Consider the following 26,396-nt stretch of genomic DNA (forward strand, 5'->3'; position numbering starts at 1 on the left):
TTAGAATCTCATTCGTCCCCCAAGTGTGATGCGGGAGTTGCGGAGAACACGGCCGAGCTGCTTCCTCACTTTTTTGAAAAACCTTCCAAACCGGGACCGCCGGACACAAGGAGGCTAGAGAGAGAGAAGCACATTCGTAAGGGGTTCCAGGGAGACACGCTACCTGACGCTCCGAGAACTCCACTCCTCTGTCTGGCACTTATGATCTAGGGGGGAGGGAATGTTGTTAGGTGTCGCTGGGTTCTCCTCTGAGAACAGCACCGGCCCATCCCTACTTGCTTTGCATTGCCCTAAGAGGGAGCTCTTGAGCTTCAAGAGCGATTTTTCGCTCCTGATCTTGGGGCCAGGAAGAGCTGGGGGCCCGGAGGAGATGATACTTGCACACTGGGATGTGGGGGGAAAACCCTGCCGTTGCAATCACACCTTTGGGGAACAGAGCAGCCTTAGAGGGCAGGCCAGATCCTCAGCTGGTGTAAATCGTTGCAGCTCTGTTGAGTTCCGTAGAGTTTTGCCCCTTTGCCCCAGCTGAGGTCTGTCTCTGCGTGCGACTCCTGCCCTCTTGACCGGGAAAGGGCAATGTGTTATGGGCGCTGTGAGGGATGGGGAGTGGCAGGGCTGATGTTCTGGAGAAGAACTTTCATAGTGGCCCAAAGGTAAAGATCCAGACACTGCAGCTGCTCCCCACCTCTCTGGGAAGGTGAAGAGGGAAGAACCTTGCTGGGGCTGTTGAGTGGGCATGGGGACATCCCCTGCTGTAATCGGGATCTTCATCCCATAACGTTCCCAAAGTCACTAGCCCATCAGGCCCACCTACAAGCAGGAGGCCTAGAGGGGCCCTAAGACCCCGCCCCTCCCTTTCCTGCCTATCTCTCAGCCCCATGTGAACTCCGTAGATCCTAGCATGGCACTTTTCTTTGGCACATATGGATCTGTTTGTCCAATGGGAGTATGCCCCAAGCTGATGCCGTGTGGAATCCCTGGCCAGGAATCCAGCTGGATAAGGCCCCCCTGACTCTGCCAGGCCCCTACGATGACCGTGCAGGTCCCTCAGTCGGTCACCTTAGCGGAAACCTTCCTTACCTCCTCAGCCACTGTGTCGCAGGTGATCAGGACGGTGGCCGGCTGCTGCTCGGGGAAGATGTATCCTGAACAGTCTCTCGCCAGCTGCCAGGGAGTAAAGGTGATAAGAGCTCAGAAAAGGCAGGGAAGAGATCAAGGCTCAGTTCATTCATCTCCGCAGCCCTGGTGTTGGGAGCAGACCTTGCGCCTCTGGGTGGGTCTGCTGAGGTATAGACTGATCTCCCTGGGGCAGGGACCACCCCACTCCCTTCTGAAATGTCTGGAAATCAGCCAGCGCATGGTGGCCAGCGGTCTTCTGTAGTGGAGTGTGCCTTGATGGTAGCACATGCCAGGAAGTGGAACTGGCTCCACAGAGTTCAGATAGTTTGGTCTCTGAGAAGCTGCAGCAAAGTTCTGTTTGTTGATACCTCCTGGGCTGTGTCCCTGTTAGCTGCCTCCTGGTCTGGTGCTAAACTAGGGACGTTACAACGTGGGCATGATAACGCTATGCTGAAAGGTGCTAATGGCCCCTCATCCCAGGCGTCTTGCATGCAAAAGTGATCAGGGAACCAACAGTAGGAGTAACTCAGGCTCTTGTGGTGCATAACAGCTGGATTGAATGCAGAGACAGCCGCCCATGCGGCCAGAGGGAGGGCCTGGAGCTAACTTCCAAACACAGGGCCTGGAACCAATCTGTGTCCTGTATGCTAAGTGCTTGGGGTGAGCAAGGGAGACTAGGCGAGAAGCTCCCACCAGCCTGCTCTGTGGCAGGAGAAGGGGAGCTGCTCACACTCACGGGGCTAGGGGCCATCTGCTGGGGCTAGGGGCCATCTACAATAAAGGAGCAGAAAAAACTCTGTCACCTAGAAGGTGACTGTATCTTGTCTTATTTCCTTCTTCCATTTCTTTAATCTCCCCTTTCCCTCTCCAGCATGTCCAACACATTCTGGCCAGCTCCAGATCACTGCTTCATTAGGCTTTTCCCCTCTATAACCCCCTTTTTTCCCCTCTGAAAAGCACCATTCCCTTCCCTCTGATTTCATCTCTCTCCAGTTCACTCCATGCTCTTCCGTCCGCTGTCTCTGCTGCCTTCCGTGACAGTGCTCTCTGTCTCTTACCCTCAGCAGGAGGGATAGCTCAGTGGTTTGAGCATTGGCCTGCTAAACCCAGGGTTGTTAGTTTGATCCTTGAGGGGGCTACTTAGGGATCTGGGGCAAAATCAGTACTTGGTCCTGCTAGTGAAGGCAGGGGGCTGGACTTGATGACCTTTCAAGGTCCCTTCCAGTTCTAGTAGATAGGATATCTCCATTAATTAAAAAAAAAAAAAAAAAAAAAAAAAAGGTTTACCATGTGTTCCAGTGTCTCTGCACTCCTGCCCCCATCTGGAATAAATCTTGGTATAGCTACAGCCCTCGACTTTTAGGAAGGAATGTGAATATTTTTATCCCCATGTCACAGATGGAGAAACGGAGGCACGGAGTTTTTGAGGGACTTGGCCAAGGCCGCTGAGTGGGTCAGTGGCCGATCAGAGGAGTTTCTTGCTCTCAGTCCTAACCTTAGCTCACTAGATCACATGTGGGCACAGAGAGACCCGGCAGCAGTCCGAGCACCACTGTTTGCAATCTAGTAACAGCTCCTTACAACTTTCTGCTCTGCAGTTGTTTCCCCTCTCTGTGCCTCAGTTTACCCATCTGCAAATGAGGCTAATAATACTGACCTGCCTCGCAGGGAAATTAATAGATTTTGAGGCCACAATGTGATCATCTAATCTGACCTCTTGCATAATGCAGGCTAGAGAATTTCACCCAGTGGTTGCTGCATCAAACCCAATAACCCAGGGTTGACTAAAGCAGACCTTTGAGAAAGAGCCATCTAGTTCTGATATAAAGACACCAAGGGCTGGAGGGCCCAGCGCTTGGGAAGTGGTTCCAATGGTTAATTGCCCTCATCATTAGGATTAATTCATTAATATTTGTGAAGTGCTTTGGCAGCTCTGGATGAAGAAAATACAACATATATGTTGAATCTGCTAGACTTCAATATGGTGTGAGTAACATAGTGCATTTAACAGTCTGTTGTGTTATATTTGCCACTTATCAGAAACATTACTGTATAGATAGGTGCCATTTGGATAAGTTAACGTTACTCTGAAAATTGTCACTCTCCCCCTCCCCGCATACCCGACTCTTAGATACTTAAACTCATAACCATAAAATGTCAACAGAAATTTTGTCATGCACTGCACTGACCAATCCGTTGGAAAGTACCATTCTGTGTTATTTGTACTTGGAGTGAGGGCATGGCCTTTGGGTGGGGGACCTCTCTGAGATAATCTTCCTTATATAAGGTCTGAAGAACCTTGACTGAGCTGATCCGTGATCTGCAGAATTTTTGAAGACATGGGTGTTAAATCAGATTGAAACAATAAAGTCATAGGGAAGCAGCTTGGCCCAGGGGACAGGGCACTGGGCTGGGCATCAGGAGACCAGGACTTGATTCCTGGCACTGCTGTGTGAGCCTGGACAAGTCAAGTCACTTCATGTGTTTCACCTCCTGCTCTTTGTTTAGACCGTAAGATCTTTGGAGCAGGTTCTTTGGAGCCTAGCACAATGCAGCCCTGCTGTTGGTTGGGGTTTCTACATTCAACGGTAATGCAAATAGTAATAAACATCACAATTCTCCTTACCCCATCCTCCTTGAAGTCACACTGCTCCGTGACAGCTTTCTCCGACACTAGACACACGGTCTCTTTAATGAGGAAGTTCAGCTCTTGAGTGCTTTGAGAATTTCCGTCCTAAGATATTAAATGAAAAGACAAATATCTATGCTATAAAAGAACAAAACAAAGTCTTTTTGGGGAGCAGCAATGTTCCAGACCCCACTGTTGTGCAATTCACCAGCAGGATGGGCTTGATCCCAAGGCCCCTGAAGTCACTGGGAGTCTTTCCGTTGATTTCCCTGGGCTTTGGATCAGGCCTGATGTCTAGTAGCCCAGCACCGGCCGTCAGCCACCCGACAGAGACTGCAACCTGGTGTCAGCACTTTTTTCTAGTTTGAAACAACAGGGCCTGATCTTGCACGTGTGGAAATCAGTAGTAGCTGAGGGCTTTTGTCTGCCCCTTGCTGGAGGTGTGCAATGCCCGACAGGATGATTGGACCCCTGTTTGAGTTGGCCTGAGTATGCAGAAGCTCAGAGTCCATGATTTCAATCAGCAGCTCATGCACATCTGGGCTCCGAAGTAATTCATTAGAATTTAAGGCCAGAAGGGACCATTCGATCATCTAGTCTGACCTCCTGATTATCCCCTGGGTACTTACCCATCCAGGCTGAGGGTCTGCCTCTAGGAGCTGGAAGAGAGAGTCTCCAGCTGCCTTCTGGTTGTAGAGGTCTACAGCATGGGAAACAGCCACTTCGTAGCTCCATGTGCGGCAGAGGTGACGTGGTGATTGCTATGGCCACCCCAAGCATCATTAGGACTCCCCAGCCTCTCTCCAGCCTTGGTCCTAGGCCTTTCAGCAAGGGGTGGACATGCAGCCCTGTGGCTCCAGGGAAACCCTTTTATGCGCTGCCTCCTCTGGTACCTGAGGCTTTTTTTAAACAACTAACAAAATCATCCAAAGCCCAAGATTTGGTGGTGATGGGGGACTTCAACTATCCGGATATATGTTGGGAAAATAACACAGCGGGGCACAGACTATCCAACAAGTTCTTGGACTGCATTGCAGACAACTTTTTATTTCAGAAGGTTGAAAAAGCTATTGGGGGGAAGCTGTTCTAGACTTGATTTTAACAAATAGGGAGGAACTCGTTGAGAATTTGAAAGTAGAAGGCAGCCTGGGAGAAAGTGATCATGAAATCATAGAGTTTGCAATTCTAAGGAAGGGTAGAAGGGAGTACAGCAAAATAGAGACCATGGATTTCAGGAAGACGGATTTTGGTAAGCTCTGAGAGCTGATAGGTAAGGTCCCATGGAAATCAAGACTGAGGGGAAAAACAACTGAGGAGAGTTGGCAGTTTTTCAAAGGGACACTATTAAGGGCCCAAAAGCAAGCTATTCCGCTGGTTAGGAAAGATAGAAAATGTGGCAAAAGACCACCTTGGCTTAACCACGAGATCTTGCATGATCTAAAAAATAAAAAGGAGTCATATAAAAAATGGAAACTAGGACAGATTACAAAGGATGAATATAGGCAAACAACACAGGAATGCAGGGGCAAGATTAGAAAGGCAAAGGCACAAAATGAGCTCAAACTAGCTACGGGAATAAAGGGAAACAAGAAGACTTTTTATCAATACATTAGAAGCAAGAGGAAGACCAAAGACAGGGTAGGCCCACTGCTTAGTGAAGAGGGAGAAACAGTAACAGGAAACTTGGAAATGGCAGAGATGCTTAATGACTTCTTTGTTTCGGTCTTCACCGAGAAGTCTGAAGGAATGCCTAACATAGTGAATGCTAATGGGAAGGGGGTAGGTTTAGCAGATAAAATAAAAAACGAACAAGTTAAAAATCACTTAGAAAAGTTAGATGCCTGCAAGTCACCAGGGCCTGATTAAATGCATCCTAGAATACTCAAGGAGCTAATAGAGGAGGTATCTGAGCCTCTAGCTATTATCTTTGGAAAATCATGGGAGACGGGAGAGATTCCAGAAGACTGCAAAAGGGCAAATATAGTGCCCATCTATAAAAAGGGAAATAAAAACAACCCAGGAAACTACAGACTAGTTAGTTTAACTTCTGTGCCAGGGAAGATAATGGAGCAAGTAATTAAGGAAATCATCTGCAAACACTTGGAAGGTGGTAAGGTGATAGGGAACAGCCAGCATGGATTTGTAAAGAACAAATCATGTCAAACCAATCTGATAGCTTTCTTCGATAGGATAATGAGGCTTGTGGATAAGGGAGAAGCTGTGGATGTGGTATACCTAGACTTTAGTAAGGCATTTGATACGGTCTCGCATGATATTCTTATTGATAAACTAGGCAAATACAATTTAGATGGGGCTACTATAAGGTGGGTGCATAACTGGCTGGCTAACCATACTCAGAGAGTTGTTATTAATGGTTCCCAATCCTGCTGGAAAGGCATAACGAGTGGGGTTCCGCAGGGGTCTGTTTTGGGACCGGCTCTGTTCAATATCTTCATTAACGACTTAGATATTGGCATAGAAAGTACGCTTATTAAGTTTGCGGATGATACCAAACTGGGAGGGATTGCAACTGCTTTGGAGGACAGGGTCGTAATTCAAAATGATCTGGACAAATTGGAGAAATGGTCTGAGTTAAACAGGATGAAGTTTAACAAAGACAAATGCAAAGTGCTCCACTTAGGAAGAAAAAATCAGTTTCACACATACAGAATGGGAAGAGACTGTCTAGGAAGGAGTACGGCAGAAAGGGATCTAGGGGTTATAGTGGACCACAAGCTAAATATGAGTCAACAGTGTGATGCTGTTGCAAAAAAAGCAAACATGATTCTGGGATGTATTAACAGGTGTGTTGTGAGCAAGACACGAGAAGTCATTCTTCCGCTCTACTCTGCTCTGGTTAGGCCTCAGCTGGAGTATTGTGTCCAGTTCTGGGCACCGCATTTCAAGAAAGATGTGGAGAAATTGGAAAGGGTCCAGAGAAGAGCAACAAGAATGATGAAAGGTCTTGAGAACATGACCAATGAAGGAAGGCTGAAAGAATTGGGGTTGTTTAGTTTGGAAAAGAGAAGACTGAGAGGGGACATGATAGCAGTTTTCAGGTATCTAAAAGGGTGTCATAAGGAGGAGGGAGAAAACTTGTTCACCTTAGCCTCTAAGGATAGAACAAGAAGCAATGGGCTTAAACTGCAGCAAGGGAGGTCTAGGTTGGACATTAGGAAAAAGTTCCTAACTGTCAGGGTGGTTAAACACTGGAATAAATTGCCTAGGGAGGTTGTGGAATCTCCATCTCTGGAGATATTTAAGAGTAGGTTAAATAAATGTCTATCAGGGATGGTCTAGACAGTATTTGGTCCTGCCATGCGGGCAGGGGACTGGACTCGATGACCTCTCGAGGTCCATTCCAGTCCTAGAATCTATGAATCTATAAGATGGATGGTGATTGATTGGCTACTTGGGTTTTGCCAAAGGCTGCAGCGTTCCCCTTGCACTTACAGGAAATTGCAGCTGGCCAGGGTGCTAGTGCATGCACAGAGGGGGGAGCTCAGCTAGAGTGGTGGGTGCAGGGGGGTTTCTTTATTGCTCAAACCCTGGCTGGATTAGCGCACACACATGCTGGGAGGAGGAGGAGGGGAAGGGAGATGCTACTGGCAGAAGAAAAGATGAAGCCATCGTCTCTTGTTTCCCCAATTACAGTTCAGGGCTTCACATTCAGCTGGGTTCTCAGTGACACACAGGCCCAGGTAACAGACTCAGGATGTTTTTACAGCTGACGCCAGCCTGGTATAATCAAGCGGAATTGACGCTTTCCTATTTACATGTACAGGTAGGTGCAGAAGTCTCCCGCTGCCTGTGAAAGGCAGCACGGCTTTTAACTGTCCGGTCTCAAACAGCACTTGACGAGCCAGATGCTGAGTTGGTGTAAATGAGTGTAGTTCCATTGACATCAGCTGGGTGTCCGGCCCAGGACATTTGGTGCTTTTCCTGTTCAAAGCCCTTTACAAATACGAATTGGACTGAAACGTAAGATGCTCTCACAAAGTGCCAGAGGAGTTAGTTTAGAGATGTGACAGGTGGACTTCAAGGGCAGTGGTATGTGAAGGTAGCGCCTTGTGTGAACCCCATTGAACTGAAGGGGAGTCTTTCCGCTGACCGTGAGTTTTGGATCAGCCCCCTGGATCCAAAGGTAGCTAACATGTGAAATAAACGTGTACATTTTACTCAATCAAATGCTTTCTCTGCAACCACCGACCGGGAATCCTGTCTGCTGCATGGGATGCCAAAATGAAATGGATTTGTAACGCCAACAAATCACCCAGGCTCTGGGAGCAGAACATTGCTATTTTGGAGCTCAGATCTTAGTTCATGCCCAAACTCCTTGCAATGTCAACTCCCCTGTGATCTCATGAGATGTAGCAGCTCTGATGTTCTTTACTTCTATTGCTTGATTTGTTTCCGGCAATGATATTTCTTTCTCTCTCTCTGCTGGAATTTGAATTTCCCTGCATGTTTATGCTCTGAAAGGTGCCTGGTTTCTTCTTGTGGAGGTTTTATAATGATACAGTAATAGAGTTAAATTATTCTTATTTCTGCTATTGTTGCAGCCAGTGGCTCCAGCCAAGATTGGGACTTAGGTGCTCTAAATCTACATAGTAAGCCACAATACCTACCTTGAAGAGCTTCCAACCTAAAGAGACAAGATATGATTGTCTCCAAACTACATGTAACACATGCTCATACCATATCTCACATTGTTGCCCTCTAGTCCAGGTGTAGCAGTTTAAGCTCATGATTTTAGAGTCAGAGGGTCCAATGCCCACAGACAACCCGCCGTCCAGGGACGTTACATCACGTACAGATAGGGAACCGAGACACAGAGAAGTGTCCAAGGTCACACAAGGATTCTGTGGTAGAGCAGGGAATTGATCCCACAACTCCACTTCATTAACCGCAAAGCCAGGCTGCCTCAGCTGGTTAGGAGCTTTCTTCAAAGCTGCCAAAGTACCTGACAAAGTACAGTGTGACCTTCAGAGATGCGGAACACCCGCAGCTCCCACTGACTGCACTAGGAGATTTGGGTGCTCAGCTGTTCTGAAAACCAGGCCTTAGACATAAAAATGGAAGAGAGATTCACAGTGTTATTCCCTGTTTGACACAAGTTTCGCTCTGGTCTCATGGCTGCTCGTCCATAATACGGGGATTAGAATTATAGGACGGGAAGGGACCTCGAGAGGTCATCTAGTCCAGTCCCCTGCACTCAAGGCAGGACTAAGTATTATCTAGACCATCCCTGACAGGTGTTTGTCCAACCTGCTCTTAAAAATCCCCAATGATGGAGATTCCACAACCTCCCTAAGCAATTTATTCCAGTGCTTAACTACCCCGACAGAAAGTTTTTCCTAATGTCCAACCTAAACCTCCCTTGCTGCAACTTAAGCCCATTGCTTCTTGTCCTAGCCTCAGAGGTTAAGAAGAACAATTCTTCTCCCTCCTCCTTGTAACAACCTTTTAGTTTAGTGAAATGCAGCCACCTCTGGTCTGGTGCGTGGCAGATGTTTAACAGCCCATGTAGTGCTATGTAAAGTGCCGTGGTCATACCGTAGTCATCTGTGGGGGTGGAATCCAGGGCCCAGAGCACCAAATCCTCCCATCCCCTGAGCACAGAGGCTGCCCCTTCCTAGTGTCCTTGGGGCTATGAGCCACCCCGAAAGGGGACGGGTTCTGTGGAGGTCCTGCCAGTGCTGATCAGGTGCAGCGTAGGAAGCACAGTGCCCTTTTCTAAGGGTAGGTGCAGCATGAGTGCTGTCCTGGGCACCTGATGGCTCCGGCAGGGATTCTGTCACCTTGAGGACCCCGTTAGTGACCGGACGTCCTACCTGCATCCCTGTGCACAGTGCTGGTCCTCTGGCCTGGGGTGAATTTCCCCCTATGAGTATTTCCCAACCTATGTCACTGCCTGTTACTCCACCTAATCATTTTCCTGATAGCAGCACACGATCTTCCTCCAGAGGTGAGGGCTATAGTAGATCCCACATCTAGGCTCTCAAACCTCAAGAGTGCAATGTTGGAGGCTGACCAGCAAGCTAAGGGTTTAGAGCTCTTGAGAGAGTCATCACCATTTTACCCGGGGCTAGATATGGCCATGGGCATGTCTGAAGTAAACCATCTCTGATGAAGCATTCAGCTGCTTCAGTCTTTCCCCCGGGTAACTAATTTGCACACCCTAGAAGAGGCCTTGTTGGGTTTTTATTCGCTCACCCCTCGGATTTGCTGCCTCAGAGCACGTTCAACGCTGCCGCTCATGCTGAGCCCAGCTCCCCTTCTGCGTCTGCAGTCCCTGCTCCAGGTTTGAAAGACACCTTCAGAAGCCTTGTCAGTGTGCAAAGAACTGAAATTGTGATTTCTCCAGGCTGTCTCCAATACTAGGGCCCCATCCTGACTCCTAGAGTCATACGGTTTTAAGGCCAGAACGAAAGGGTGGCAGACTCATTTTTGGTGTCAGACCGAACAGCATCAGTGTTTGCAATATGATGGAATTTGCACCTTTAATGACCCCGCTATGGGATTTGGTTCCTTTTGCTGATCTCTGTGTATGGGGAGATGGGAAGGGAGCTGTGGGTTTGCTCAAAGCTGCGCTAGGTGCCTGATCTATAGTTAGGGTGACCAGACAGCAAGTGTGAAAAATCGGGACGGGGGTGGAGGGTAATAGGAGCCTATATAAGAAAAAGACCCCAAAATCGGGACTGTCCCTATAAAATTGGGACATCTGGTCACCTGATCTATAGTGGGTGTGTCTGGTAGGGAGAAACCTCGGGGCAGCTCCAGCTTGTTCTTTAGGCTGAAATTCACCCCATGGCAGAGGGGCTGCACAGGGCCCGGAGTATCCGCAAGCCTTTAACATGGGATGCCGTCAGTCCCTCCTTGCTGGAGTACATTAAACCCAGAGCTAGTAATTTCTTTACATGCTCATGACGATGATGATTATTTGTATGGCCGTAGCACCTAGGAGTCCTAGTCATGGACCAGGACCCCGTTGTGCTAGGCGCTGTACAAACACAGAACAGCCAGATGGTCCCTGCCCCAAGGAGCTTGGAGTCTAAGTACAAGACAAGGGACAACAGCTGGAGACAGACAGACAAGGGAACAATGAGACAATACTGGTCAGCAGGAGAGGTGGAGGTTTCGGCAGCCTAGCTGTTTTTCGTAGGCATCACGGCAAAGGAGCGTTTTGAGGAGAGAGCTACGGGTGGATAATGAGGTGGTTGGGCAGATGTTTATGTAGCCATCTCACGAGTGCCTGGGGCAGCCTGGGAGAAAGCAGGGAGGTGCCTGTTTGAAAAGGAGTGGGCAATGGAGGCTAGCAACATGGGCTCACCAAAGGCGAGCAGCGACAGCTTGGTAGCGAATGAGAAGAGGATAGGGAGGGTGGGGATCGACCATGAAGGGACTTGAAAATGAAAACGAGCAGCTCATGATGGAAGTGATAGAGAAGGGAGAGGCAGTGAAGGGATTCAAAGAGGGGGGCGGCGTGGTCAAAGAGACAGGCCAGGAAAATGAGCTTTGCCACAGCATCTAAATGGGTGTTAGTGGGGCAAGATCGCATTTATCAAGGCCAGACAGAAGGATGCGGCAGTGATCAAGATGATGAGCACTTGGACGAATTTTAGCCCTGTGGATGGACCTGAAAGGCCGTGTCTTGGCGGTATTATACAGAAAGAATTGGCAAGGTTTAGAATTGGCCTGGATGTGAGGCCCTAGCAAGAGGGCAGAGTCAAAGGGCAGGTCTTCACTACGGGGAGGGGGGGGGTCGATTTAAGATACGCAAATTCAGCTACGCGAATAGCATAGCTGAATTCGACGTATCGGAGCCGACTTACCCCCCTGTGAGGACGGCGGCAAAATCGACCTCCGCGGCTCCCAGTCGACGGCGCTTACTCCCACCTCCGCTGGTGGAGTAAGAGCGTCGATTCGGGGATCGATTGTCGCGTCCCGACGAGACGCGATAATTCGATCCCCGAGAGATCGATTTCTACCCGCCGATTCAGGCGGGTAGTGTAGACCTAGCCAAAGATGACAGCCATGGTGTGGGCCGGAGTGCCAGGTAGCGGGGGAGGCTTGTGGGGAACAGAAGAATGGCCATACTTGGTCAGACCAAAGGTCTTCCCAGTGTCCTGGGAAGATGAGGAGCTCTGTTTTAACCATGTTTAGATTGAGCTGACGGCTGGACATCTACAAGGAGATGTCACAGAGACAGGCTGAGATTTTAATTTGGACAGAAGGAGATTTTAGTCTCGAGTAGAGAGGTGGGTCTGTTAGTCATCAGCATAGACGTGGTAGTTTAATTTATTTTCGGGACGAGGAGTTATGGCCTGCCTATGTCATTGAATGAACAGGTGTGGGGCGTTACCCACTTTCTGGCAGGTACCTGTGGTGAATCAGGGAGGCTGAGTGAGTCCACAATGGAGATGACATGACTGTTAACCCAACTAAGTGCCTCAGTGACCGAGGCCAGGGCTGTGGATGCTAGTTATGCCCATTCCCTTAGGGCACCTGAGGCCAATTGGTGCCATCAAGTGGTGGATGAATGAAAGTCCCAGTTTGTAAATCATTATATGCCCTGGGCCATAAATTTTCCAAAATGACTGTTGATTTTGGGTAGGTCAACATTTGGGTGCCCAAATAGAGAGATCTTGAAGGGGCTTCGTTTTCAGAGGATGGGGGCTCAGCACTTTCTGAAAACCTGGCCCCTTTGAGGACATCCTGTGTTGGGCACCCAAAATTCCTAGTAACTTTTAACAAGTTCGGCCTTAGGGCTTGTCTACACTTAACGGAGGATCAACGCTGTGGCGATCGATGCATCAGCGTTCGATTTAGCGGGTCTAGTGAAAACCCGCTAACTCGGCCGCCAATCGCTCTCCCGCCGACTCCTGTACTCCACCTGATCGAGAAGAGCAAGGGGAGTAGACAGGAGAGCGTCTCCCATTGATGTCACGGAGTGTGGACCCTGCGGTAAGTAGATCTAAGCTATGTTGATTTGAGTTACGCTATTCCCGTAACTCAAATTGCATCGCTTAGGTCGACTTTTCCCTTTAGTGTAGACCAGGCCTTAGTGTCTGGATCTTGGTTACAATTGGGCCAGGGATGGTTCTCCTTAACAAAGATGGCGTGTGACTCTTAGTCGGGGTCTTTCCTTGGCCAGTAGCACTGTCAGGTGACTCACTCCGGTTCATGTCTCTAATCTCCTCCCACAACAGGAAAGGAGAGGACAACCGTATAAGTCTGCAGCATGGCAGTTTATTATGCAGAGGAGCCCTGGTGGGCAGCACTGCGACAGCTGCTACACGGTAGGTAGCAGCAGATGCTCTGAAGTTGTTCAGATTGTTATCGGCCTTGCTTCTAATGTTGCTTCCAGAGGAGGAGAAATGGAGCCACAGCTAGGTCTATCAGGGTCAAGGTTGCTTTTATGTCTTCTCTCCCTGGAGCTTCTCATCAATGGAGAGCATGCCCCGTATGATTTCCGTGCCAAAGTTACAAACTTCTGTAAAGAATTTTTAGCTCTATGCCTTGTAGTGGGTCTAGGCTAGAAGGAAAAGAGCACAGAAGGGTAAGCGTCTCCATGCAGGCTGATATTGGCTCCAAACGTTCAAGGAATGTTAGTTTGTTGTGTCTCTCTTGTGCTTTATTTATTATTATTAATGCCTAGAGGCCCCATCATGCAAGGTGCGGTATCTACACACACAGTGGCAGAGAGTATCTGCACTAAGGAGCTAAAGTCTAGATAGAGAGGCGACAGCGTGATTTGCCCAAGGTCACATGGCGGGTCAGTGGTAGAGCAGGGATTAGAACTCAGGTCTTCGGATTCCCAGGTATACACAGCCTCTGCAGAGAGCAGCCAACATCATTGTGGGCCTAGGTAGGGGGAGGAGTAGTCTTCAGGAGTGAATGTTGCGGCTGAACTCTGGACGGAGGGTGACATCGCTCTGTGGCTCTGAGGGAGGGGCAGGAGCTTGCCTGCTGGAGGGACAGGGTGCTAGGCCGTGCCATTGAAGGCCCATGATTATAGACTCAGCCCTTATCCCCTCCCCCTTTACTGTCTGTTACCCTTACGCCCACCTTGGGCAGGTCCCTGTTCTAGAGCAAGAAGGAAGGGCCATGCCTGGGGCCTCTTGCCTGGTGTGTGGGACCAGGGGCCATTCAATGTCTGCATCATACGACGTTTGTAAATGTCACTGCCAGACAAAGGTAAGTGGTGAGGAGCCTCCCCAGACCCCCCTGCCCTTGCCCCGCTCCCAGGCACCGTATGGAGCTTTAGGTTTCTTACGTATCCCCGTGAGATTAGAATTTGCTCCCTGCGGTTCTGCTGGCGGCTGTAGGGTTCCATCTCCAGGCTCATGGGCCGGAGGCCTTTGCCAACTTGCTGCCAGCAGATGAGCTGGACACTTGTTCTGGGGACACTTGTGCAGTGTGAAATACCTGGCCAGGATCTCAGCGAGGGAAACCCGTAACCCTGCCTCAGCCCAGCCGTGAGCAGAGAGGAGGCCGTCTAGGCCACTCACCTCCTCAGACGCCTCCTCGCATTTGATAATGACGGAAGGGGGGTCCTGTTCAGTGGAGAAGAATCCAGAGCAGTCTTTGACCAGCTGCAAGGGAGAGAAAAGAGACCTCAGCAGTAGAACAACTCTAGGGGCTGATGGAAACTGTTCTCAGTGAGATTCCCATGGCAAAGAAACTCTGGTAACTTTGGATCAACATTTGTACCGTGGGAAGCTGATCCCAACCAGACCTTCCCCACTTCTGATATTCACCTCCTGCTATAACATGAGCGCACATTGTTTATGACATGGGTAAGAATGGCCATACTGGGTCAGACCAATGGTCCAACTAGCCCAGTATCCTGTCTTCTGACGGTGGCCAATACCAGGTGCTTCAAAGGGAATGAACAGAACAGGGCAATTATTGAGGGATCCAGCCCCAGCATCTGGCAGTGAGAGGCTTAGGGACACCCAGATTATGGGGCTGCATCCATGACCATCTTGGCTAATAGCCATTGATGGACCTATCCTCCATCAACTTATCTAATTCTTTTTTGAATCCAGTTATGCGTTTAGCCTTCATAACATCTCCTGGCAACGAGTTTCACAGATTGACTGTGTGTTGTGTGAAGAAGCACTGCCTTTTGTTTATTTTAAACCTCCTGCCTATTAATTTCATTGGGTGACGCCTGGTTCTAATGTTATGTGAAAGGATAAATAACACTTCCTTATTCACTTTCTCCACCCCAGTCAAGATTTTATAGACCTCTATCACATCCCTCCTGAGTCATCCTTTTTCTGAGTTGAACAATCCCTGTCTTTCTAATCTCTCCTCATAGAAGCTGTTCCATCCCCTTAATCATTTTTGTTGCCCTTCTCTGTATTTGGCCAATTCTAAAGTATCTTTTTTGAGATGGGGCAACCAGAACTTCACACACTATTCAAGGTGTGGGTGTAAGGATCTGTAATCAGAGTACAGTAGGAAAGGTACTGTACCGTACCATCCTTTCCTTTCTGTCACGCTGGCCCCTTTGCCCATGATCATTGCACTGTAGTTCATGCAATCTCACTCATGCCCATATTGGGCTTGGAGACCTGATAGAGCCTATCGGCCACCTCAACGTGTAGATGTGCGTGAGATGAGATAGTCGAGAGGTGTAGATGTCTCCATGCACCCAGAGTTCCATACTCCGTCTGGTTTGACGTTGCGTTCACATTGGTTGACGTTGCGTTTCTCTGATGCCAGGCACACTGTCTCTTTAACAGAGAACTTCAGTGGTTGGACAGTTTTTGAAGATGTGTCCTAAGAAGAAATTCAAGAAAAAACAAAATAAATGTTTGTGATGAACAACAAGGCACCAGGCTCCACTTTGGCTTTTATAATTATCTTTATTTTATGGCACAACATCATCCTGGAGGCCTTGAGCAGCACCAGAACCCCATTGTGCTAAGCACTGTTGAAACCCGAAGAGAAGGTCCTTGCCCTAAAGCAGGGGTTCTCAAACTGGGAGTCGGGACCCCTCAGGGGGTCACAAGGTTATTACATGGGGGGGTCACGAGCTGTCAGCCTTCACCCCAAACCCCGCTTTGCATCCACCATTTATAATGGTGATAAATATATAAAGAAGTGTTTTTAATTTATAAAGGGGATTGAACTCAGAGGCTTGCTATGTGAAAGGGGTCACCAGTACAAAGTTTGAGAACTACTGCCCTAAAGAGATTGGAGTCTCTGAAGAGCTAAGAGGAGTAAAAAATGGAAAGTACTTTTGTTAGCCATAGGCCAAGGTTTTAGAAAGTGGCTGGTGATTTTGGGTGCTTCGGGTTTTTGGGTGCCCAATCTGAGCCTCCTTAAAGGGACCTGTTTCTCAGAGGCGGGGGGAGCTCAAGGAGTTGGGCCTCAGAAATCATTCGTCTCTTTCAAAATCTTGGCCCAAAGCCGACAGCTCTGACTGCATACACACAGGGAGCGGCTCTGCTGAGCAAGGGGTTGCTATTTTGGGGCACACTCACTCTTCAAAGGAGGAGCAGCATTTTAAAGCGAACACAAACTTGAACTGAAGATAAAAAAATGACTGGAAACTTTTGCAATCAACGTCAGGGCAAGCGAATAGGCCATTGGTGAAAAATTACATTAGTATAAAAACATTTGCTATTATAAGCTCATTTTGATTGCAAGGTATACCTCTGGGCTTCGGCTTTCCCATCTACAAGGGGGTTAATAATTAGAGCTGGCTGGAAACCTAGAATTGCATTTACACAAAAATCAACATTTTGTATGGTTTTTTTTTCATTCCATATTGAAACAAAACGGAAGCATTTCAATTTTTTTTGGCAAAAAACCTTCAGCCTAATGAACTTCACTCTTCAGATTTTTTCCCACATGTTAACCTAGATTACCCAGTGCTCAGTTTTATCCCAGTTGGTTGCATCTACTTTCCTCTGAGTCTCTCCCTAATCCACTATGCTAGTCCTGAGCCCAGCCACTGCATAATTTACCATCCTAGTCTCACCCAAGTAACTAGCCCTTCATGCTCTGTGGGCCAGACACAGACAGTCCTGCCCTGGGAGGGGCTCCACTCACAGATCTGACTGCGGACGCAGCTCTAATTGCCCCATGTGGGCACTGCAGGGGATTTGAACCTTCAGGGCCTTGGGGATTGATCTAAAGCTCATTAAAGTCACTGGCCAGACTCCCACTGATTTCAACAGGCTTTGGCCAGTGTTGTGCCTGGCTCTTGGTTGTAAATGCCAAAAGAGGGGGAAAGAGCCCCTCGTGGGTTGGCAGAGGGGATGATGATGGTGCGGGGGCTGCTGTGACCACCCCGATGATCAGCAGGACTTTCAGGCAAGTCTCCATCCTGTGCCCTGTGGGATTCAGTGTGAGCTGGGTGGGCAGCCCAGTCACTCCAGGGGAGAAGCCCTTTTATACGCTGCCTCCTCTATATGGGTTAGTGCCTCATTGGCTGCCTGCTTTGGTCCTCTCTTAACCGGTGGCTTTTCCCCATCCATCTGCAGGACATTTCCACTGGCCACCCTCTGGGGCAGGCGTGGGGGGGAGGTCAGTCAGAGGAAAAGGAGGATTTTTTTCAATAAATTGCTGAAATCGTGTGCACCAATTGCAAAACAACCCATGGTGGGGGTGGGAGCTGTCCAGGGGCCTCTGTTGGGGAAGGCTGAGCTACGTGTCTTCGTTCTGTTGGGCCAGATCCTCAGCTGCTATAATTGCCATAGCTCCATTGGCTTTCACAGATCTAGGCTGATTTATGTCAGTTGCAGACATACACCTATGAAGTCCAGATAGCCAGAGCTTTACTCATCCACTCTCAGTCTGAAATTCCTCTAGAACCAATTGGCAGGCACAGGACGCTGTTTCTGATGGTGCCACTCATAAATCCAAGGGGATGTACAGTGCAGTGACAATGGATAAACACACGCCGGACTGCTCCCGACAGGCCATTTTCCAGGGTCTCGTGCCCTTTGTGTCCCAAGCAATGGGGCTCCCCTGTCACCATAGGAGGGCATTGTTCCAAAGCCTCAGGCCTCTCGCTATCAGGAGGTTTTCCTGTCATTCAGCCGAACTTTTCCTTTTCTTTATTTTATGCCATTGCTGCCAGTCATACCCCATATCCCACCTCCTCGCTTTGTGTAACCCCCTCTGCCGGCTGCTATTGTGTCCTCCCTCAGCCATCCCTTAGGCCAGCAATCCATGGTTAGCTCTTTTAATCTTTACTCACAGGTTGATCCCTCCATCTCCCTGCTGGGGTTGACTGCTGTTCTCTGAATTCCTCCCCAGTTGGTCAGTCCCTTTCTGGAGGCAAGGTGCCCAGAGCCAAAAGCAGAACCCTAAGGCCTGATCCTGCTGACCCCATGCAACGAGTCTGTTCAGGTCAGTACAGTTACTCATGCGCTAAGCTTCTGTAGAGCCATTGAGGGAGGGATCAGAGGGTCCTGTGGCACCTTTAAGACTAACAGAAGTATTGGAGCATAAGCTTTCGTGGGTGAATGCCCACTTCATCAGACGCAAGAGCCACTGAGGGAGGAATGGTTCCCTCTCTGCGCTCTGACATCATGGCTTTGCGTAGACATCCCCAAATTTGCCCTGGCTCTTTTCGTCTCTTCCAGAGCGTTAATGAAGCTGTTTACAATAAGTCTGAGCCTCGCATCAAACCATAACGCTTCCCATTGGACAGACCCCACAACCTCATGCCCTATTTCTTCTTTATCCTTTATTTACAACTGACCAATTTTCAGTGCACGTGGCTGTGTCCCTACCCAAGCCAATTTGAATTAATTTTGGGAGTCAGATTTCTTGAGACAGTTTCAAATGCTTTATCAAAAGCCAGTTATATCCCACTGACCACTTCCTATTCATCCACTGGCCCTGCAGTTCAGTCAAGCACAGCAATCAAACTATCAGATCTCTTCTGTGTGATTACAGCACGTTCTCTGTGCCCTCTGAGTGGGGCTCTCGCAATACTTTCCCTCCTATATAAAATACAGTAAACAGTGTGGACGGTATTGCTGGCTGTGAAGTCCCCTTCATCAGGATTCTGCTGTGGGATGAGAACAGGAAGTCTCAGGATTCTTTCTTCACCTCATTTCTGGCACATTCTGGCTGACCGTTTAGCTGCGGTTTTGTAATCCAGACAGGACGGACGGGGTTTGTAACTGATATTTCCATCCTTCCCTGGGTAATACGTGTATTAAAACTGGTGCCAGGCAGAATTGGGCAGCAGGGCGTTCATACCACTTGCTTCTCTATCAGTCAGTTGCTGAAATGCTAGAAGTTTTGGACGTGTCTTATAATACTCCCCTATTAGCCTGTCTGATCCTTGAGTCATGTTTTTCTTTAATCCACTTGTTGTTGTTTGTTATTATTACTGATTTGTATTATTATAACACCTTAATCACAAAACCATCCTTTCTCTAGCCCAACTTTCACCCTCAGCCCCAGGGAGTGTCTCTTGCGTGCACCCCTCTGGGGTTTAGGTTAGATGCAGAGTAGTACTTGAGTCACAGTTTGGATGTTAATCATTGAATTTGGCCAATGGTTTGCAAAATCTGACGACTCCTTCTCTGACTTCAGGCAAGTCACTTTATCTCTCTGTTCCCCATCTGGAAATAATGATCCTTCTTTTCTCCCACTCTTCATCTGAATTGCCTGTTTAGACTGTAAGCCCATAAAGGTACGTTCTCTTTCTATCTGTATGTACAGCACCTAGCGCAATAGGGCCCTGATCTTGCCTGGAACCTGTAGGTGCTAGTGTCATCTAAAATAATCAGAAGAATGAGATGCATGGTGGTGGAGAATCTGGCCCCAGTCTTTAGTTTCTGGCGCTCTATTGAGTATTGGTTGCTCTGAGAGTCCCAGTGCAGCCTCATTGAAGCCCTGAGGTTTAGCACTGCTCAGCCAAGGGGCCTGCAAACATGTGCAGTCTCCTTCTTGAAGGTGCACCTGTAACAAGATGCAACTTTTGTATCTGTCAGATGTCTCCCTGCTTTTTCCTTGCAGCTCTCCAGTGCAAACCTGATCCGTGACCCCTGCTTATCCTAGAACTCCTGCTTATTTGGGGGTGTCATCCTCTCGGTTTGCCTTGTGTTGACAGGGTGTCTGCACTCAATTCCAAGCGTGCAGCACAGGCTCCTCCAGCTCCAGCCCTTGCTGGACTTAGGAAGCTGACCAGCATTTATCCTTCATTGCAGTCCAGCTCCCTCAAGCAGCCTCGTTTTTCAGACTTCACTGGTATATCTTCCCTACACTACAGGTCATCTGCATGTGGAGGGCAGCTGCCTCCTTCACAGCCTTTGGGGAGGCTAGCCCTGGCTCCGACCCTTCCGCCCACGCCCTCCCCACAGCCAGAGCCCTGAGACCCCCTCCTCCCCCCTGCAGCCAGAGCCACAACCCCCCCCCCCCACACACCTGGAGAAGCCTGGCGCCCCCCCCCCTCGGCTACAGGATCCCCAGGCCAGCCAAAGCCATGAGCGCTCCCCCAGCCCCACCTGGAGGAGCCCTGGATGGGTCTCCCCACCCCAAGGAAAAGTGTCTGTTAGAAGATGCTTTTGATATGCCCCATGCAGGTTCCGGGGTGGCTGAGGAGGTGGTATGTGCCTTCTCAGCTGCCCTGGAACCTGAATGGGGCATAATAAAGCAAAAACTTCACCACCAAACCTGCAACTGGGGGTCTTGCGGCCACAGCAGTGCCGGGGGAGGTAGAGCCTCCCATGGCCTATTATACGCACCGCCCATGCATGGCACCCGTACTTCTGCGCTGCTGCCTTCAGAGCTGTGTGGCCGGAGAGTGGCGGCTGCTGGCCAAGGGCCCAGCTCTGAAGGCAGCCGGGCAGAAGTAAGGGTGGCAATACCATACCAAGCCATCCTTCCTTCTGCGCTGCCGCTAGCGGTGGTGCTGCCTTCAGAGCTGGGCTCCCGGCCAGCAGCTGCCGCTCTCCAGCTGCCCAGCTCTGAAGGCAGTGTCGCCGCCAGCCACAGAGCAGAAGTAAAGGTGGCAATACTGCGATCCCCCTACAATAACCGTGTGACACCCCCCCCCCCCACTACTCCCTTTTGGGTCAGGACTCCTACAGTTACAACACCGTGAAATTTCAGATTTAAATATCTGAAAGCATGAAATGTATGGTTTTTAAAATCCTATGACCATGAAATTGACCAAAATGGACTGTGAATTTGGTAGGGCCCTATTTATCAGGCTCTGGTTTATTTGGAGGCAAAGTTAAGTGGCGTTAATCATAGAATTATAGGACTGGAAGGGACCTTGAGAGGTCATCTAGTCCAGTCCCCTGCACTCATGGCAGGATTAAGTATTATCTAGAGCAGGGGCGGGCAAACTTTTTGGCCTGAGGGCCACATCGGGTTTCTGAAATTGTATGGAGGGCCGGTTAGGGGAGGCTGTGCCTCCCCCAACAGCCTATCTGACCCCCCCTGCTTCTTGCCCCCTGACGGCCCCCGGACTCCTGCCCCATCCACCCCTCCCTGTCCCCTGACTGCCCCTGGAAACCCTGCCCACCTCCCGCCGCCCAATCCAACCCCTTCTCTCATTCCTGACTGCCCCTCTGGGACCCCTGCCCCACCCAACCACCCCTTCTCCCTGTCCCCTGACGGCCCCCGGAAACCCTGTCCCTGACTGCTCCCCTGGCACCCCTGTCCCCATTCAACCCCCTGTTCCTCGCCCTCTGACTGCCCCGACCCCTATCCACACCCCCGCCCCCTGACCACCACTCTGATTCCTGATTGAGACCCTGAACGAGGGCTGATGTGATGCATATCACTGATAATATTCCCTAGGAATGGCTCTTTGGGGTTTTCAAACATGCTGTGTCTGTTACACACATGATACAAATATCTCAGAACACGACACACCCATAGTGACTTACGTGTGTGTTGTTTCCTGTTGTGTTGGACAGTCTGTGATTTACCTTGCACAGAACTAAAGCGCCTTTCCTTTCTCGGGTTATGCTTTCGTTAGAGGAAACAAAGATAAATGGCATAACTGCTAGGAACTCCCTGAAATGGAGATTATAATATTTCTCTAGACCTAGTGTCTCAGGAGTGTTGGGAGGGTTAATTAGACAATGTCTGAATATGTAAAATGTAATATAAATTCTGCTATGAGAGTAAATTACTCTGACCTGAATGAGCTAAGGACTGAGGTTATTCCAAATGTGTCTCTCACCCTCACCTACACAGCACTGTAACGTTATGGCAGTTGCATGTTTGCTTCCCAAATGCGATGGTATTTCTTTTGCAAATGCAGGAAACAGAAGTTCGTTGGGTAAGATGCCCAGCAGTTTGCTCACTGGAATAGGGTTTCTAGTCCATTTCTTTGCTGTGCTACGTAAAACCCCAATTCCACAGTATTGTGCAGACAGACAGATCCTGGCACCCCATTGTTTTCCATGGGGTCCCTGTGTGCACAGGGGTCTGTCCTCTGGAATGACTGCAGATTTGGGGCCTAAAAGTTGGAGCTCTTGCAATGTTCAGAGTAGAAATACGGTGCATTTTTTAATAATGAAGATAATTGACCACAGGAACAATTTACCTCAGGATGTTCTGGATTCTCCATCACTTACAGGCTTTCAGTCAGGACTGGATCTCTTTCGAAAAAAGATGCTCTCACTCATACAGGAGTTATGGGCTCAATGCAGAAATGATTGGCTGAGGTTCTTTGGCCTGTCCTGTTTCCAAAGCAGGTCAGACTAGATGATCACAGTGGTCCCTGCTGGCCTTAACAGCTGTGACTGTATGAAAGCTATGAAGGTCGGCAGCAACGCTTCAGTAACACATCTATTGGGGTTCCAAATTCCTTTCTCAGTGAGAGCTTGGAAGCTCCCTCCTCTCTTCCCCTCCTTACAATCGCATCATTGTTAGCACAAGAACCTGCTTCTCTGCAGCTACTGTCATTTGGACCAGGCTTCTTGCTCCTGTCCATCCATCAGATGATATTTTGCATGAAAATTCCAAATCCAATCTGTCCCTGGGCTTTACCAGTGCCTCTCACATGTCAAACTCAATGAGGAGTTTAGTCATATAAATACAAATGAGTGTTGCGCCGAAGTGCGTCGAGCAGTCTGAAATGTGTGCACAAAGTTGTCAGTCTGTCTGCCACAACATACACGCACACATACACATATATACACACACACAGACATTCTGTATCTAAAGTCTACCAAGGCTGCCCTACTTTCACACACAGTGGATCAAATCATATCCTACCTATGGATTAAATTCCCTGCTGGTAAGAGTGCCTCTTGATCTATTGAATTTAATGGAGTTATTTCCATCAGGTGAGGTTTCCAGTGATTATAACCTGGGTGCCTAGAGATGCAGGTACATTTGTCCCAGGAGGATCGCTAGCAGAGTGGGTGCAGTGAGATATCTCCCTGGTGGGGAGTATTGCTGACAGAGAGCCGCAAGGGCTGTTGCCCTCAGGACACTGAAAGCCGTACACTCTTCTGAACATGGGATGTGCAGCCTAACCCCACAATCCCAGCTGATTTGAGTTCCCATCTCTGCTTGCCCTGGCACGTTTGCCAAGAGATATTTCCCACACAAGGAAGCAACAGCTTTCAGGAAAACCCAAGTGCACAAACAACAAATCCCCCAAGGTCAGAGTGACAATCAGGGGTGTCCTAGTGGGGCGACATGACGGCCCTTCCCAGCACTGGATGGGGAGAGGTGGCATGGTCCTGTTGGTGGGTCACTGTGGCCACGGCAGCACCAGATTCACTCCACGGCAGCAGACCCTGAGCTTAAGAAGAAGAACTGCGTGTGACAGCTTCTGTGACCCCCTGCAGGATCTTTGGGGACCAATGCGTTAAACCTAGGAATGGCTTCGGGATTATGGTATTCTACTCTCAGTTAAGGCGAGTCACTAAAACTGAACCATTCTAAAGAGGCCCCTGCCCCTGGAGAGGTTTCCATGCACTGGTTCAAACTGGGGTTTCCAGAGACAATCAAAGAAAGGGCTTTTGGTATAAATAGGCTGAGTTTAAACTGACACGGATTCTGATCCAGCAAACAGACAGGGCCTTCTGTCCAAGTGGGGCCCAACCTTCGCGGAAGTGTTAGAAAAACTTTGGCCTGGTAGGGACCCCATAAGACTGGTGGGTGCTTCCTGCAATGTTTAGTGTGTGCTTAAATTGTGGGTGCCAAGGAACAAGGGCGGAGGGGGAAGGGTATCAAAAGTGCAGTTAATGCTGAAACTATTCCAGAGCTTAACTATCCTTATAGTTAGAAAGTATTTCCTAATATCTAACCTAACTCTCCCCAGCTGCGGATTGCTTCATGTCCTACCTTCAGTGGCCATGGAGAACAATTGATCACCACCCTCTTTATAACAGCCCGTAACATATTTGAAGACTGTTATCGGGTCCCCCTCAGTCTTCTTTTCTCAAGACTAAACATGCCCAGTTTTCCACCCCCCCTTTCCTCATAGGTCAGGTTTTCTAAACCTTTTATCATTTTGGTTGCTCTCCTCTTGTCTCCAATTTGTTCATGTATTTTTTAAAGTGTGGCACCCACAACTAGACACAGCACTCCAGCTGGGATCTCATCAGTGCCCCATAGAATGGAACAATAACCTCCTGGTCTTACATATGACATATCTCTTAAGACCCCCCCAGAATGATATTAAGCTTTTTCAAAATAGCAGCCCGTCATTGGCTCATATTCAATTTGTGATCTACCGTAACCCTCAGATTCATTTCTGCAGTATTACCACCTAGCCAGTCATTCCCCATTATGTATTTGTGCATTTTTTTCCTTTCTTGCTGTTGCACTTAGCACTTGCCTTTACTGAGTATTATTTTGTTGATCTCAGAAAAGTTCTCCAATTTATCAAGGTGATTTTGAATTCTAATCCTGTCCTGCAAAGTGCTTGCAACCCCTCTCAGCTTGGTGTCCTCTGCAAATTTCTTAAGCATACTCTTCACTCCATTATCCACCTCGTTAATGAAAATATTGAATAGTAACGGACCCAGGACAGACCACTGGAGGACACCATTCAATACACCCTCCCAGTTTGACCGTGAGCAATCATAACTACTTTTTGAGTATGTTTTTTCAACCGGTGTTGCACCCACCTTGTAGTATTTCATCTTGACCACATTTCTCTCATTTGCTTATGCAAATGTCATGTGGGACTGTGTCAAAAGCTTTACTAAAATCAAGATATAGCACATCTACTGCTTCACCCTATCCACTGGGCCAGTAACCTGACAAAGAAAGAAATTACGTTGATTTGGCATGATTAGTTCTTGACACAGCCATTTTGTCTACTACTCATCATGCTGTTCTATTCTAGGCACTTACACATGGATTTTTTAATGGTCTGTTTGAGTAACTTTCCAGGTATCGAAGTTAGGCTGACTCTCTGTAATTCCTCAGGTCCTCTTTGTTCCCTTTTTTAAAGAGAGGTACCATGTTTTCCCTTCTGTAGTCCTCTGGGACCCCACCCATCCTCCATGAGTTCTGGAGGATAATCGCTACTGGTTCAAAGATTGCTTCAGCTAGTTCCTTAAGTACCCTAGGGTAAATGGCATCCAGCCTTGCCAACTTGAATACCTATTTAAATATTTAATCTGTTTTCCCCTATTCTGGCTTGTGTTCCTTCCCCCCTTCTTGTTGAGCATCTGGTCACAATCAACTCCTTTAGTGAAGACTGATGTAAAATAGGCATCAAACTCCTCAGCCTTCTTGGTATCATCCATTATTAGCTCTCCTTCCCTCTTACGTAGCAGACCTACACTTTCCTCCATCTTACCCTTGCTCCTAATGTATTTATAGAACCTCTTCTTATTGCCTGGTATGTCCCTTGCTAGGTGTAACTTATTTTATATCTTAGCCTTCCTAGTTTTTTCCTATGTTCTTTGGGTTGTTCTTTTCTACTCATCCGTAGCAATTTGTCCATGTTTCCACTTTATAATGTTCAGGTCACTAAAGAGTGCCTGATGCAGCCATATTGGCCTCTCATGAGACTTCATATCATTCATGACTCCAATTGATAGATTTTTAAGGCTAGAGCATAAGGGCGGCAGAATCAGGTTTGTTGTCAGGCCAAAGAGCTCGAGGGTTTTCAGTCTGATGGAATTTGTACCTTTAATGACCCTGCTGTGGGATTGTGTCCCTGTGGGTTTGTGTACAGGAAAGTGGGAAGGGGGCTGTGGGGTCTACTCTCATTATCAACACCACGCTGAAAGCCGTGCAAGGAGCCTGAACTCTACGGGTGTGCCTGGTTGGGAGAAACCTTGGAGCAGCCCCATCTTGTTTTTTAGGGAAAAATTCACCCCATGGCAGAGGATCTGCAAAGGGACCTGAGCACCATCAAGCCTTTAACACAGGACATTGTCAGTCCCTCCTTGCTGGAGTGTACTAAACCCTCAGAGAGTGATTTCTTTGGGGGTTATGGGGCTACCTGTGTTATAGAACCAACAGGGCAGTGGGTGTTACCTACTTTCTGGATGAAACCTGCAGTAAATCAGGGAGGCTGAGTGAGTCCAGGAAGGACATGACTGTTATCCCCATTTAAGATCCTCAGTGACTGTATCCAGGGCTTGCGTGTGCTATTTAAACCCATTCCCTTAGGGCCCCCGAGGCCAATTTTTTGCCAGGTGGATGAATGCAAATTCCAGTTTCTAAAGCA

General features: G+C 48.5%; 1 pseudogene; it reads right to left on the bottom strand.

The window, feature by feature from the left end:
- Nucleotides 1-24,852, bottom strand: LOC135873880 (uncharacterized; annotated as a pseudogene).
- Nucleotides 24,853-26,396: the final 1,544 nt, after the last annotated feature.

Source organism: Emys orbicularis, chromosome 2 (assembly GCF_028017835.1).
Source record: "Emys orbicularis isolate rEmyOrb1 chromosome 2, rEmyOrb1.hap1, whole genome shotgun sequence".
NCBI lineage: Eukaryota > Metazoa > Chordata > Testudines > Emydidae > Emys > Emys orbicularis.